This window comes from Mastigoproctus giganteus, chromosome 1 (assembly GCF_048544385.1).
Source record: "Mastigoproctus giganteus isolate SK-2022 chromosome 1, ASM4854438v1, whole genome shotgun sequence".
Lineage (NCBI taxonomy): Eukaryota > Metazoa > Arthropoda > Arachnida > Uropygi > Thelyphonidae > Mastigoproctus > Mastigoproctus giganteus.
Genome location: NC_143575.1, coordinates 269263280 through 269277756, shown reverse-complemented (window position 1 = coordinate 269277756; position 14477 = coordinate 269263280). Strand labels below are relative to the sequence as shown.

The 14477-nt window shown below is 35.4% G+C and overlaps 1 protein-coding gene across 1 annotated transcript in view; it reads left to right on the top strand.

Moving 5' to 3' along the window:
* Window positions 1–273: 273 nt before the first annotated feature.
* Window positions 274–14477, top strand: part of krz (beta-arrestin protein kurtz) — a 363906-nt gene continuing 349702 nt past the window's right edge. Inside the window, exon 1 of the mRNA XM_090377575.1 lies at window positions 274–291. The gene's annotated coding sequence lies outside the window, so the exon portion shown is untranslated. The remainder of the gene's footprint in view (window positions 292–14477) is intronic.

Here is a 14477-nt window from a genome sequence, read left to right as displayed (position 1 = left end):
ACAAAGGACATGCGGTTCTTATAGTCAGAAATTGGTAATGGTTGAATGAATAAGCTGTCAGATGCTGGCATTACAAGTGAGCCTTGAAATTGCTATTCATGACCTGCTTCAGAGACTTTGTCCCTGACAGTACAAGAAACGAGAGAGCGAGAGTGGCACAATGTTACATGTGCTCCTACATTTTATTTTCATTTATAATCAGGTCATTAGTATAGTAGAAAGAAGTTTATTTATCCAAAGAAAACTGAGGAAGAGGAGGTATTTGTCCACATTTTGAAAATGAAAGAAAAGGTGATATATGTATTTTTGTGTTCACTTCACTATTAGTAATATTGTTAATTTTCAAAAGCTGCTGTTGAAATAATGAAATTACTTACAGTAAAAAATAAATAATTTATTAATTTTGTCTGTATATGTATATATTTTAAAACATAAGAATTGTTTTTTTTAGCGAACTTAAGTATAAATTAGTTTTAGTAATTAAGTTACTTTTATTTAATGGAGGGTAACAATAATTAACTTCATTGATTTTTTTTTTGACATTAATATTGTTCATGTTATTAATATTTTATTTTTTACAGTTTAAATTTATAATTTTATATATTATATATTCATTCAACGTAATATATATTAATTTGTTCATATAATGTACTTTAGCATTTTGCTATGAACCAATTGAATAATTTTTTGTGAAATTATTTGTTGTTCGTAATTATAAGATCTAGAGTTTCATAACCTGTATTCACAGCATCCGTTTGAAATGAATAAGGAAGCGATTTTTTTTTTTTTTTTTTGTCATTTGAGATTAATAAAACTAGTAGATATTCCTCGCAGTATAGTGACAGTACAAGTTTTATATACAGCATTTAAAGTCTTAAGGGTGTTAATTATGCTCAAAATTTCTTATAAATTTGGACATTTTTGGCTGCTACTTTAATTAAAAGTTTATATCTGTAATGAATGCTTAATTTTTCAGTATTTCCCGATCTTGGAGTTATTAATTTTTTTTTTTATACGTTTTTCTTTGTTGCCCAGTATTGACTTAAATTGTTGACAAAGTGCGAAGGTAGGAGAAATGATTTTTCATAAAATAAAGTAACCCACTTAAAAAAAAAGTAATAAAATTCAACTCAAACTTCACAGAAAATCCATCGTATTATTTATTGAAGTATTTTAAAATTCGTAAATTTTTTTTTTTTTGTTTTTATCATTTTTATTCTGCAATTTTTTTTGTTTTTTTTTTTTTTGTTGTGGCATAGACTATATTCTATTTATGCAGCCTTACAGGTATACAATGTTTCTTTGGTCATACGTTCAGTTTCCCTTATTAGATAGTACTATTTATATTCCTCTTTTTGATTTTAATTTTTCCTTTCTTTTTCTTCCTGACAGTTATTATTGTACTACTTTGGGATCTGCTTTTGAATATTGGGACATGGGTTTTTACAGCTGGAGTGTCCTTTCTGATAGCAAACCAGATGTGTGGAATAATCCTTGTACTCCTCTTTGTTTGGAATGTGTATTATCAGTGCTGTAGTCATAAAATTAGAAGGTATCAATACATCATAGAAGGTATACTCTATGAATGTTACGAAAAGCAGACAATATACTATGCATATCAGGCTTATTAATTGAATTCCAGAGGGTATATGGCATATACCTGTGTGTGTGTGTGTGTGTGTATATATATATATATATATATATATATATATATATATATATATGGCATATTTACTTTTTCATATATATTAAAAATAATAAAACCCTAAGTATTGCCTAAGAATCAAATTCTAATAAATTTAGTTTTTTTAATTTTCAGTAAATATTTTAATATTTGTTTTTCCAAGTCTTTCAAAAATCAGGAGGTATATGTTCACTTAAAAAAAATGCAGAGGGTATATGGTGTATACTCACGTATACTCTCCACTATAGCTCTGTGTATTTACATATAAGCAAAAATTTACTTACATAATTACTAAAGGACATTATGTGAGATTGTTTCATCTCACTTAATGGGGGAATTACCAGTAAACAGCCAAGCAATTTCTGATAGTGTTTTTTTTTTTTTTTATGGAAACCTCTTTGATGGTTATTTATCCATCATGCAAGTGCTTTGAATAATTTTATCCAGGCAGGTGTTGAGGCACAGTTTATTCACCAAAAGCAAGAAAATATTTTAATCCTAAAGAGAACATACCCAACAGTTTTATGCAAGAGGGAATGTAGTACACTTTGTGTAGCTTGCTATGTTTTTTATTCTGCACATTTTGCGCTTACATGGGAAGTCACATGGTATGTAGAGTACACCAATGGTGAGAGCATATTTGTTATCTGTTAAAACTATGGCAGTAGTTCTAGCAAAGTGTTGTGAATTGAAGGTTAAATTCATATTTAAGGTATATTACAATTCACATCAGCATCACCTTACTAGTTATTTATCTTTTATTTTTTATTTATTTATTTCTTTGATGCACTAACATGCCTGCTGTAGAATAAATGATCCATCCTCATATACGTTGAAGCTGGAGAATTATAGAAGTAAGTCTGCTATCATGACCCGAGATCAGCTGGCAGTATTTTACCAGTGATTGAGGAGGAGTAATTAAAAAATAAAATTCTGACCATAGTAGAATTGAACTGAATTTTTTCCCACACATGGTTATTGTGATTTCTGTTTTTTGCTTGATTTTAATGGCTGGTGTATTTTATACACAAAAACAGAACAATTTATAAATTTAAAAATATATTAGAATTACATCAGTATTCACTTTTGATTTCTATCACTATTTTTTAATTGGAAAAGTTACAGCTGTAAACAAATCTTTATAGCACCCTGTACGGGGAAAAAAAAAAAAAAAACCCCTGTTGCTGTGATAACTTTCCAGAGAGTTTTGATGTCCTTTTTGTCTACCTGCCTATAGAGATTTGGCTCTGTACAGTTGTTTGGGAATTTCTTCTTTTTCTTTTTTGGTTATCCAAAAAAAATAAATAAATAAAAGAACCACTAGGTGGCAGTGATCTCAGTGTATTGATTTGGGATTTACTTAAAGATGTAACTGCAGTCCTAAAGTAAAGAGAAGAGTTTTTGCTTTTGGCTTTCATAAAGGTGACTACAGTGGTCTCAGAAAGTTATAAATTCTATATAGTGGGACCAACTTATGATGTTATCATCAGCAAATTGTAATTGGGAAGCATTCAAGAAATTAATCATAGAAGCTACTAGGCTTTTCATATTGACTAAGAAATATTCTTTATAGGTATAGGCCTAAATGGATGTTTGTTATTTGGTTTTTAGGAGCATTAGCAACTAAGGCCATATTGCTCCGGGATATGCGGTGGTCATTCCCTGACCTTTCTGCATCCTCCGTATTTGGTGGTGATGGGCTCGAACCCTGGTCTAATCAAGAAGCATGTGCTACGTACTGCTGCTCCTTACCACCTGGCTACGGAGGTGCCCCTAAATGGATGTCAGATGAACTGATGAGACTTGTGGTAGAGAAGAAAAATGCATGGACACTAGAAGGAAGGCGATTAATAAGTTTGGTCCACTTGATATCGATGGATCAACTGTTGATGATCCTGCTAAGGTTGCTGAAAAACTGAATGAGTATTTTGCATCTACATTCAGACATGAGGAATTCATTAGAAAAATGGAGGCCAGAAGTTTATCAAACTCTAACAGGGAGACAAATGATTCTCTTCCACTTTCCCTGCAATAAATGCAGGGAAGGTGGAAGAGAAATTATTGAAGTTAAAGATAAGAAAGGCACATGAGGTGGATGAGATCTATCCAATTATATTAAGGGTGGTTGCAAAGAAAGTAAGCAAACCATTGGCCATAATTATGAGAGCATCCTTGGATTCAGGGGAAGTCCCATGAGATGGGAGATGTGTGAATGTATCAATAATAAGCTTATACAGCATCAGCCAAAAAAAAATCCCATTTCCTCCATCTATTGCTCTTAGAGTTTGTCCAGTTCTTCCTTGAATTTATTTAAGCTATCAACTTCCACAATGACAGATGAAACTTTGTTCCAGAAATCAACTGCCTGCTGGCTAAATGCAAATTTTCGCACATCTGTTCTACAACTATCTTTCATGACCTGAGCAAGAGGAAGAATCCCATCAGCATTGAGCCTGTTCAAAACCATTCACACCCTTTTTCAATCTGTGATGTGGGTGCATTACTCATGTGCTTGTTTTTCCTTTGAGAATCTTTTAATAGACATTTTTTTCCATAATTTATGTATAAGTTAAAAGTTATTACAATGGGAAAATTTTTCTCTTTGCTACTAGATCTCACTTTTGTTCCCCTCACAACAGCATTTTTATGCTGTTGTTATGGAACCTGGCAAACGCCATGGAAAAGTAATGGATAAAATACAAGAATTGTTAAGAATGTGGAACTCTAATAAAGAAGCATAATATTTGCCAAAGGAACCTCATTTTAACAGTTTTGTCATAGAATTATGGGGAGTTATAATTACAACTTCTCCAATTGTATTTTTATTAATAAATACGGACATATTTTGATGTAATTACAGCTGGAGAAGCCTTTCTAATAGCCAGAAGATATAAATGTGGAATAATCCTTAACACTTTACAAATTAGAATAAACAGTATGATAGTTATGTTGGGATTTTTGAAATCGTCATGCCTGTAGGTAATTTCTGTACTCCCCTTCCAACTCATTTAAGTTATATGGTTGTCAAAATGTTTTATAATAATTTTTTTGTGACATTTGTAATAGTCTTGTGTGCATGACCTTGAAGCATCCACCATTGGTCAGTTGTTTTTGCTGTTGAACACTGTTAGAGAGCAAAGATGAATTTTACTGTTTCCAATTTTCACATAAAAAATTGGAGGTGGTTGTGCTGTTTCATGCTTGCATATTTTTGTCCTTGATTAGGGAAATTTTCAATGCAGATCATAATCAGGAATTAATAGCACACTTCTTATCCGGAGGTTGGTGAACAAGATTGCTGGTCTGGCAAGATGGGCTGGAAACGGGGCAAGAATGATGGAAGAATTGGTTGCTCTCAAGATTTTTGGACCTACTTTTGCTTGACTTTTTCTTTCGGGTTATTTAACACAAAATTTTATTTGACATTGTTCATAATGCAAAATATATTTAAGTGTTCTGTGTGTGTGTGTGTGTGTGTGTATATATATATACATTATTTATATATATATATATATATATACACCTAAAATATGAAACTTATAGTAATTTAGTGATGTGCATTAGTCAACAGCTGAGAAGATAAAAGGTATTTGTTAACATGGGTGTTGTGGAATGTGGGTAGTTTGAATAAATTAAGGAAGAATTAGACAAATTATTAGAGAGGATGGAAGGGTGATGTTGATTTTTTTAAAATTTTTTTATGATATATAAAATTGCTTGCTTGCATCATTTATTAATACTAACATTAGACTTGAATTTCTATAGATTGTACTTTTTTTTGGAAATACATGTGAAGGAAGGTTGGCATTAGCATTAATAGAGGCATATGCTGCAAGAAATCAAGTTTATACAGCATCAGCCAAAAAAAAAAACCTTCCCATTTTGCCCATCCATTCACTCCAAACATTTTTCTAGAGTTCTGCCTTGAATTTGTTTAAGCTGTTAACTTCTACAACCACAGAGGGAAATTTGTTCCAGTAATCAACCACCTGCTGGCTAAAGGCAAATTTCTGCACATCTGTTCTACAACTGTCTTTCCTAAATTTGAATTTGTCCTCTCAGGCGATTTAATCTTGGCAAGAGGAAGAATCCCATCAGCATTGAGCTTGCTGAAACCATTCGCGGCCTTGTACACCTCACTCAGATCCCCTCACAGGTGCCTAGTCTCCAGACACTGTAATTTTCAGAACTTAAGCCTTTCTTCGTAAGAGCAACCCTTTGTTCCATTCACTAATCTTGTTGCCCTTCTCTGTACCCTTTCTAGCAGCTCTACATCCTTCTTAAAATGAGGCCACCAGACCTGTATGCACTACTCAAGGTGTGGCCTGACCATTTCTGTATACAAGGGGATAATCAACTCCTTATCCCTGCTAGAAAAATTCCTGTATATCATTAACAAGACACTATGAGCTACTCTTGCAGACTGTCTACAGTGCTCAGTAAACTTCCTCTCTGACTGCACAATTATCCCGAGGTCTTTTTCATTTTCCACTACCCTGAGTGTAGTACCACACAGTTGGTACATTACTCTGGGGTTCATCATCAGTCATTTTCAATCCTCTGTGGGATGGGTGCCACTCTAGCAACTTTCCAGTTCCTTCTGTTTTGTGCAATGGCCATTCATTTACTACCCACAAACTCATGAATTTCATCTTTCCATCTCCATTGTTGTCTTCCAGGTTTTCTTCCAGCTCCTCTTGGGTACCATTCTGTTATTTTCTTAGTCCATCTGTCATCATGTCTTCAAGCTGTGTGTCCTGCCCAAGACCATTTTAATTCTTTAGTTTTGATTAGAGTGTCCTTTACTTGAATTTGCTGCCTAATCCATGTGTTTCTCTTCTTATCTAACAGTCTGATTCCCAATATAATTTGTTTCATTCTTCGCTGTGTAGTCCTCAGCTTCTCTTCCATTCTTTTGGTGAGTGTCCAAGTTTCACTACCATAAGTCATGGTGGGGAGTACACATTGGTTCATTATTTTATGTTTCAGACAAATTGTGATATTGCTCCTCAGTATGTGACTATAGTTTCTGAATGCTATCCATTCAAAATTTATTCTTCTCTTGACTTCCAGCCATTTATCATTATTACAGCTAATGACTTGTCCCAGATAAGTATATGACTCCAATTCACATTGACTCTTTTCTGCGATCAGTCTAATCTTCTGAAAGCTTCCTCAAGGGCAGCAGTAAACAACTTTGGAGATATCGTCTCTCCTTGTCGAATTCCTTTCTCAATTTTAAATTTGCTACTGTCTAGTCCAGTGGTTTTCAACCGGGGTGCCACGTAGTTTGAGTTTAAGTTACTTAAATCTATTCTTTTTCAAAATTAATCTGTTTATTTCATTATAAAACGGTGTACAGTATGGTAGGGGTGCTGCAAAATAAAATAAATTACTTAGGGGTGCCATTATTAAAAAAAGGTTGAAAACCACTTGTCTAGTCTAATAAAGGAGGTAGCATTCTCATATATTTTCTTCAAAATCATAATATATAGGGTATCTGTGCCTTGTCTTTTCAGTGCCCGAAACATTGCCTTATGCTGTATGGAGTCAAATGCCTTTTCATAAACTGCAAATGCCAGGCATAATGGTGTTTTATATTCATTTGCTTTCTCCATTAGCTGTGATGTTACGTGAAGGTGATCCATAGTTGAGAATCCTGTCCTAAATCCAACTTGCTCTTTTGGTTGATTCTCATCAAGTATTCTTTCTAATCTGTTAGTAATAACCCTTGTGAACAATTTGTAGATGTGGGATAACAAGCTAATTGGTCTATAATTTTCAATTTCTGATTTATCTCCTTTCTTATGCAGCAAAATTGATTCCATTTTTCTCCTCCTTAGGCATCACACCTTTTCTATTCATTTTGTGAAGAAAAGTTTTTGTGTCATGTCTCTTCCTTCCAATTTTAACAACTCTACAGTAACTTCATCTTCCCCCAGGGCTTTCTGATTCATCATTTCCTTCAATGCATGTTCTACCTCGTCAGGAAGGATATTGGGTATGTTGTATGTGTTACTAATTTGCGATCCATCTTTCCCACTGCTGGCATCATTCCCTAGCTCCTTGTATAATTCTCTATAGTAGTCTTCTGCTATTTGAATTATGCCTTCTCTGCTGTTTATAAGTACACCATTGCTATTCTTCAGTTTCAGTATCATTTGCATTACTGCTCTTGGCTGCTGATTTAAATCCTTTGTTTTCCCTTAATGCTTGTTCTACTTTTCTTGTGTTAAATTTTCTTATGTCCTCTCTGAGTCTCTTTCTAATGGCTTTGCATAACTCAGTATGCTCAATTTTCTCCTTGTAGTGTTTCTCTTGCTCTTCATTTTTCATCTTTGGTTCATCATGACAAGTGTTTCTTGACTAATTTTTTCTTCTTTTGATTTCTTTACCTATAGGTTTCTTGGGCTTTATCAATTTCAGAAAGTTGTAATATTCCTCGTCTATATCTTGGTCCTGACCAGTCTGCAGAAGCTGAAACTCGTTCTTAAGTTGCAGTACGTACTGCTTTTTCTCCTCTTCTGTTATCTCAAAGACCTTCGTATTATCTACTCAAGTCAGTTTTTTCCCTTTCTTTTTCTTACATCTATATTGTGTGCATCTGATAACACAATTCCTGTTCCCCCTCTAAGCCCCTACTCTGGGGTTACTGCAACCCATATACAGTAATTTACATTTGTCAATGTTAAACTTCAGTTGCCACCTCTCAGCCCATCTGCTGAACTTTTCTAGATCCTGTTGCAGTAGCGTACTGTCATTAGTTTCATTACCAATCCTGCCAACTTTCGTATCATCTGCAAAGTTAGACATTAAGCCTGATATATCTTCATCAGTATCATTAATAAATACAGAAACAACAGTGGACCCAACACTGAACATTGGAGACTCCACTAATAACATTAGTCCATGAAGAGCAGTGTCCATTGATTACCACTCTGTCTTCTCCCACTCGACCATCCCTTTATCCATTGTAGCAATTTGCCCTTAATGCTACACTGCTTCAATTTGTAGAGCAGTCTTCCATGTGCTACGGTATCAAAAGCCTTCCTAAGATACAAGTATATGATATCAAAATTATTCTTTGCATCCAGTTCCTTTGTGACCACATCATAGTATCCAATCAAATTGGTCAGACAAGACTTCCCCTTAACAAACAAATGCTGTGTCTGAACTATAACTGAATTCTTGTCTAGATGATCCTGTGGTGCTTCTTTAACCTGTGCCTCCTATTAATGTCCCTGGAATAGAATTTAAACTAACAGGTCTGTAATTACTTATCACCCTTTGATCCTCCTTTGTGAATTGGGGCCACATTTGCATATCTCCAGTCCATGGGCACCTCTCCTGAGTCCAAGGAAGTCTCATAATTATGGGTAAGGGTTTGCTTACTTCCTCTGCTGCCTCCTTTAATATAACTGGATAGATTCCATCCACCCCAGGTGCTTTTCTCATGTTTATCTTCAACAATTTCTGCTCCATTTTGCTCTCAGTTATTAAAAAATCATTTAGCTCATTGCCAGAGTTTAATACACTCCCAGCATTTTAAAATACTCAGTTTAAAATACTCAGTTTGTTAGCTACCTGACCAGAATCATCAACAGTTGAACCAACAATATCAAGTGGACCAACTTGATTCATCCTCTTCCTTCTAGAATTTACATAAGTAAAGAACTCTCTGCTGTGTTTTTTTTTCTTTGCATCCTTTTTCCGATGATTTCTTATCTGCCTTTGCGTGCCTTTGACTTCATTACAGACCAGCTTATATCTACCATAGGCTTCTGTGTCACCTGTTAATTCATATGTATCCCATACTATTTTCTTTGCCACAAGTCTCATTAGTTCATCTGACATCCATTTAGGCCTAAACCGTGAACAGTATTTCTTAGTTGGTATAAAAAGCCTAGTAGTTTCCAAGATGAAATCTTGAATGCTTTCCATTTAGAATTTGCTGTTGGTAACATCATCAGTTGGTCCCACTGTATAGAATTTTTAAAAACTTTATCAGACAACCATAAACACCTTTACAAAAGCAAAAACCCTTCCCTTTACCCCTGATGCTAATTACCTCTTTCAGTAAATCCCACATCAGCACAGTGTGATCACCACCATCTAGTGGTTCCTTTACTTGTAGATTCTTAATGCATGAAGAATCACTACTGATAATCGAATCAAGAGTATCACCTCCTCTAGTTGGTTCCCGAACATGCTATTGTAGAAAACAATCGTCCAATAAATCTGCAAAAGCCTTGCTAGTGTGTGAGTGACCAACCCACAAGGTTCAGTCAATATCTTGGAAATTAAAATCCCCCTTATAAAACAGTCTGATTTACTGGCCCACTCTATTTCTCTGTACAGTTGTTCATTATACTCATCAGAGTCATTAGGCCTATAACACACTCCTACTCTCGATTTTGCTTTCCCAGTGCTTATGTTACCAAACTGACTCAACACTGCACTCTCCAGCCATGTCAACTGGCTGCACTTCTTTAGATTTTATGTGTTTCTTAACTAATAGCATAACCCTTCCTTTCTGTACACATTGTACTCCTCAAATTCTGCATTCCTTATGTGTGACACCAAGTCTCTGATATCCCAACAATATCTGCCATTGATGTTTTGACCAACACCTCAAATTCATCAAATTTATTTACCAAACTCCTAACATTGGTGTACACATAAGTATACATGCAAGGCACCTCCGTAGCCAGGTGGGCAGGAGCAGCAGTGCGTAGCACACCCTTCTTGATTAGACTGGGGTTCAAGCCTGTGACCACCAAATACGGACGATGCGGAAAAGTCAGAATGGCCACCGCATATCCCCAGAGCAATATGGCCTTAGTTGCTAATGCTCCTAAAAACCAAATAACAAACAATATACATGCACCTGTTTTTATTCATAACCACCCTAACACAGTCCATGTATTTTTTCTTCCATGACCACCCAAAGCAGGGCTTGAAATGCCCCGCACTTTTCTTTCAAGGCTGCTGCTTGTTCCACTAGAAGCAGTGCAAGAATCACTTTCACCTCTGTTTGTGGCTACTATTAGTCTGTGAATGCCCCCAAGCTAGCAGTTTTTCGATCCACCTAACACTGCTTCAATAGCATTAGTAAATATTCCCGCACCCTTTCTATTTAAGTGTATACCGTTCCTGTAGAAGCAATCTCTCCTGTTAACAAGCCAGACTAGGCTGAGAAAAATTCTACCCCACGACCCTTGCACAATCTCTCCCTGGCCAAGTTGATTGAGAAGGCTCTCATCATATACTCTCTCCTGTTGTGTCTGGGCAGAATTGCAGACACTTTCAAATTCAACCCTGACTTGCAGCTTTTTTTCCAACATTGACCTGTACTTGTTAAGTAATTCCTCCCTTCTCCCACTCTTAATATCATTAGTGCCAACGTGTAGAACAATATCACGTTTTGTGCCCTAAAAGATGATATCTGATTTATGTCATTAACTTTTGCCCCTGGCAGACATATCCTGGTCCTGTTCCACTTATCCTTTTTGCACAATATATTGTCTGTTTCCCTGACAATAGTCACCAACAATAACTAGTTTCTGTGGGACCAGTGCATTTTGCTTGGGGATTGCCACTGTGTTGCCTGATGTTCAAGTGCAAGCTCTGGTATTGATCTGGGCAGTGAGAGCTTGATGGGCCCCTCAATTTAAAGCCTTCGAGGGCATCTACCCTGTTCTCCAAGCTCTCATAAAGGCCCATAACAACACTGAATTGACACTGAGTTATTGATTTCCTCACACTCTTTACATTGAGCACATACAAAGACATTTGCCTTGGCAATACCATGTCCTATTCCTGATCCGCAAACATCAAACAAGCAGTACTTTTCAAAAGGCTGTGATTCAGAGGACAAACTTAGTTCGAACTCTCACACCACTTATCTATGCCAAATCACCGATTCTAAAAGGTCTACGAATATTACTGTCCTGCATTATGATTTATGTGACAAGTTAAATTATTAAAACACATAAGTAGTGTTATAATTTTTAATCCTCTGCTGATACTGATTACACTGCTACAAGTTACCTAGAAACTTCCAGTATCTGCTATATCGATATGAAAACAATGGTGGTAGATTCTAATGCTACTGTTGATTCCCTTAGGGGCCTTGCGGCTAAGCAGCCAGAGACAGAACAACAGACCACAGCACAACTCTGTCACAAACCAGACACCACACTTTTTCTGGCTTTTACAGAGATTCTGTAAATTCTTCACAAAGTACCATGGCGCAGATGTGGGAAACCACCGGTGGCGCCTTCCACAAAACACTATGCCACTATGCTACTGTTGATTCAATGCCGGAAGAAATCGACTGTGGTTTTCTATGCAATTACAAGGCAGAGTAAAGAATAAATGCACCAAATTAATCAGAAAATCACAAAGGAACACTACAAATTTTAAATCAAAAGTTATACAAAAACAATAATTTCAAATCAATAAATAAAAAAGGCAACTTGGCGGCTTTGAACACATCTGGTTCCCACTAGCCTCATCAGCAGCTTATTCCAGAAAGTGGAAATAGAAGGAATAAATGAAGTAGAGCACAGTTTAGTTCTGTTAATTCAAAGGTGAGCAGTGAATGGATTTCGACTGTTTGCAGTACATGTTCACAGACTGGTTTGGGACAGTGATGAAATTTCAGATGGCCATTCAGAAGAAAATTGCCAATTCAGCATCTGTAGAAAGAACATGCAGCAGACACAGAATACAGACAGATGGAGGAGAGACGTATCATAAGTGGTGTGACGTTGTAGGTCAGGCTGAGCTTCAGAATGATTTGAACAAGCTTCATAGATAGTCAGAGATATAACAGTTACATTTTAATGCTGCCAAATGTAAGGTTTTGTATTTGGGAAATAATAACCTGAGAATAACTTTTACATTAGGTAGAGTTAGAGCCGAAGGATATAAATAAGGAAGGAAATTGAAATATATTGATGCTATCAGACTTAAGATTAGCATGCATGTAGGGAAGAGGAGGTTATAGTTCTGTTATACAAGTGAATAGTTCAACCATATGTGGAATATTGTTTATATTGTGAGGTTTCATTTAAGAAAATGTTTTTTTTTTTTAATGGGTCCAAGGACTGGTAACTCTAAGATTTACAAAGTGGTGTCTGTGAAAGTAGAGAATGTTGCAAAGAATGAATTGGTTATCTAGTAAGAAAAATGAAGCCATACTAAAAAGAAAGCTAGAATAGCAATAAAGGGACCATAATATTTTTTCCCCTCTGTGCATATTTTCATACATTAGAAATTACTGCTCTGATGCCCTTGTAATTGCCTTTATAATTTACAGAAATGCAAATTATAAAGGCAATACGCAGGATACTCCTTGCTTCAAGGCAGACAGACTTCTCTTATCACTCATCACCGTTCTTAGCATCACTTATCCTGGATATGGGATGGCTATTAATTCAGTGATTCTTGTCTTTTAGAGTGTATCATAGCACATACCAAATACAATTAATTTCATTTCATATATCTTTCTTCTCTGTCTTCCTTTTTATGCCTGACTAAAGCTGGTAATTCATATTCTTCATTTCCTTTCTTAATAAGCCTTCCAAAAATCCTTATGAGTTAACCGGTTATGGATTCTTGCCAACATTTCTTAATCATGTATGCAGAGGCACCCAGTGCTTAACTGAATATAAATGTAGTAATGAAGGCTAACTTATTAGCACTCATGATTAAAAATAAGCAAACAAGCAAGGCAAATTAATTAGTTGTAATGGGTATACTAATATGTGATTAATGAAAACTGCCAGATTTTAATGGGGAAAGAACAAAGTGAGAGTTGTAGAAGGATATAAATTATATCCAGTTATATTATATTATATCCACCCAGCAATTTTGGTCATGTTGAGTGGATGGGTGGGGAAGCTTTAATGTTCCTTATTGTTAGATTTTATATGAAAATACATTTATATAATATAAAACAAAATTTTCATGGGGGACTTCAGCTCCTAAAAACATGTACAAAATAAGGAAATAACCTTGAGTACTGTCATTCATCACAGTGTCCACTTTTTATATTCATTAGCAAACTTAGATCTCAAACTTGAAATATCATTAAGAACAGTAAGCAGCCAAGTACTGACCTTTATGGTGCCCTATTCATTATGTTGTCCCGTGATGAGTAGTGGCTATTTATAATCATTCTGTGTGGTTTTAAATGGTTCACTTAACTTTCCCTTTATCTGTTGTTGTAACCTTATCCCTAAGGCCACATTACAACAGCCCTACACATGGTACAGTATCAATGGATTTAGTGGAATCTGAGTATATGACATCAGAATTATTATGTGCATCTAGTGATGATCTCTTATCTGCTATTCAGTTTGGTCAGACATGATCTCCTTTTAACAAATTTATGCTACTTTATGGCTTCACTCCTATCACAATGATCTTGTATTACTTTACCTATTGACTCCATCCATTATTTTCCCTGGCACAGAGGTCAAACTTGCAGGTCTGTAGTAACTCTTCACTGTTTGAACCACCTTCATGAATAGGAGATATATTTACCCAGTTTATAGGAATTGGGGATGTGCAAATAATGCTCTCATTATTATGGTTAAAGGTTTAGCTATGCTACCCCTTTTTTGCAGCTTATTTTAATATACTGTAATTTGATAAATTTCATCAACTCCAGGGACTTATGCAGCCCCTAAAAATTGGTGATCTGATGCAGTATATTTCTGCTTCTATATTAATATGGCCTAGAGTATAGAGTTTGAAAGAGAACAACAAAAGTTAAAATTTTTTT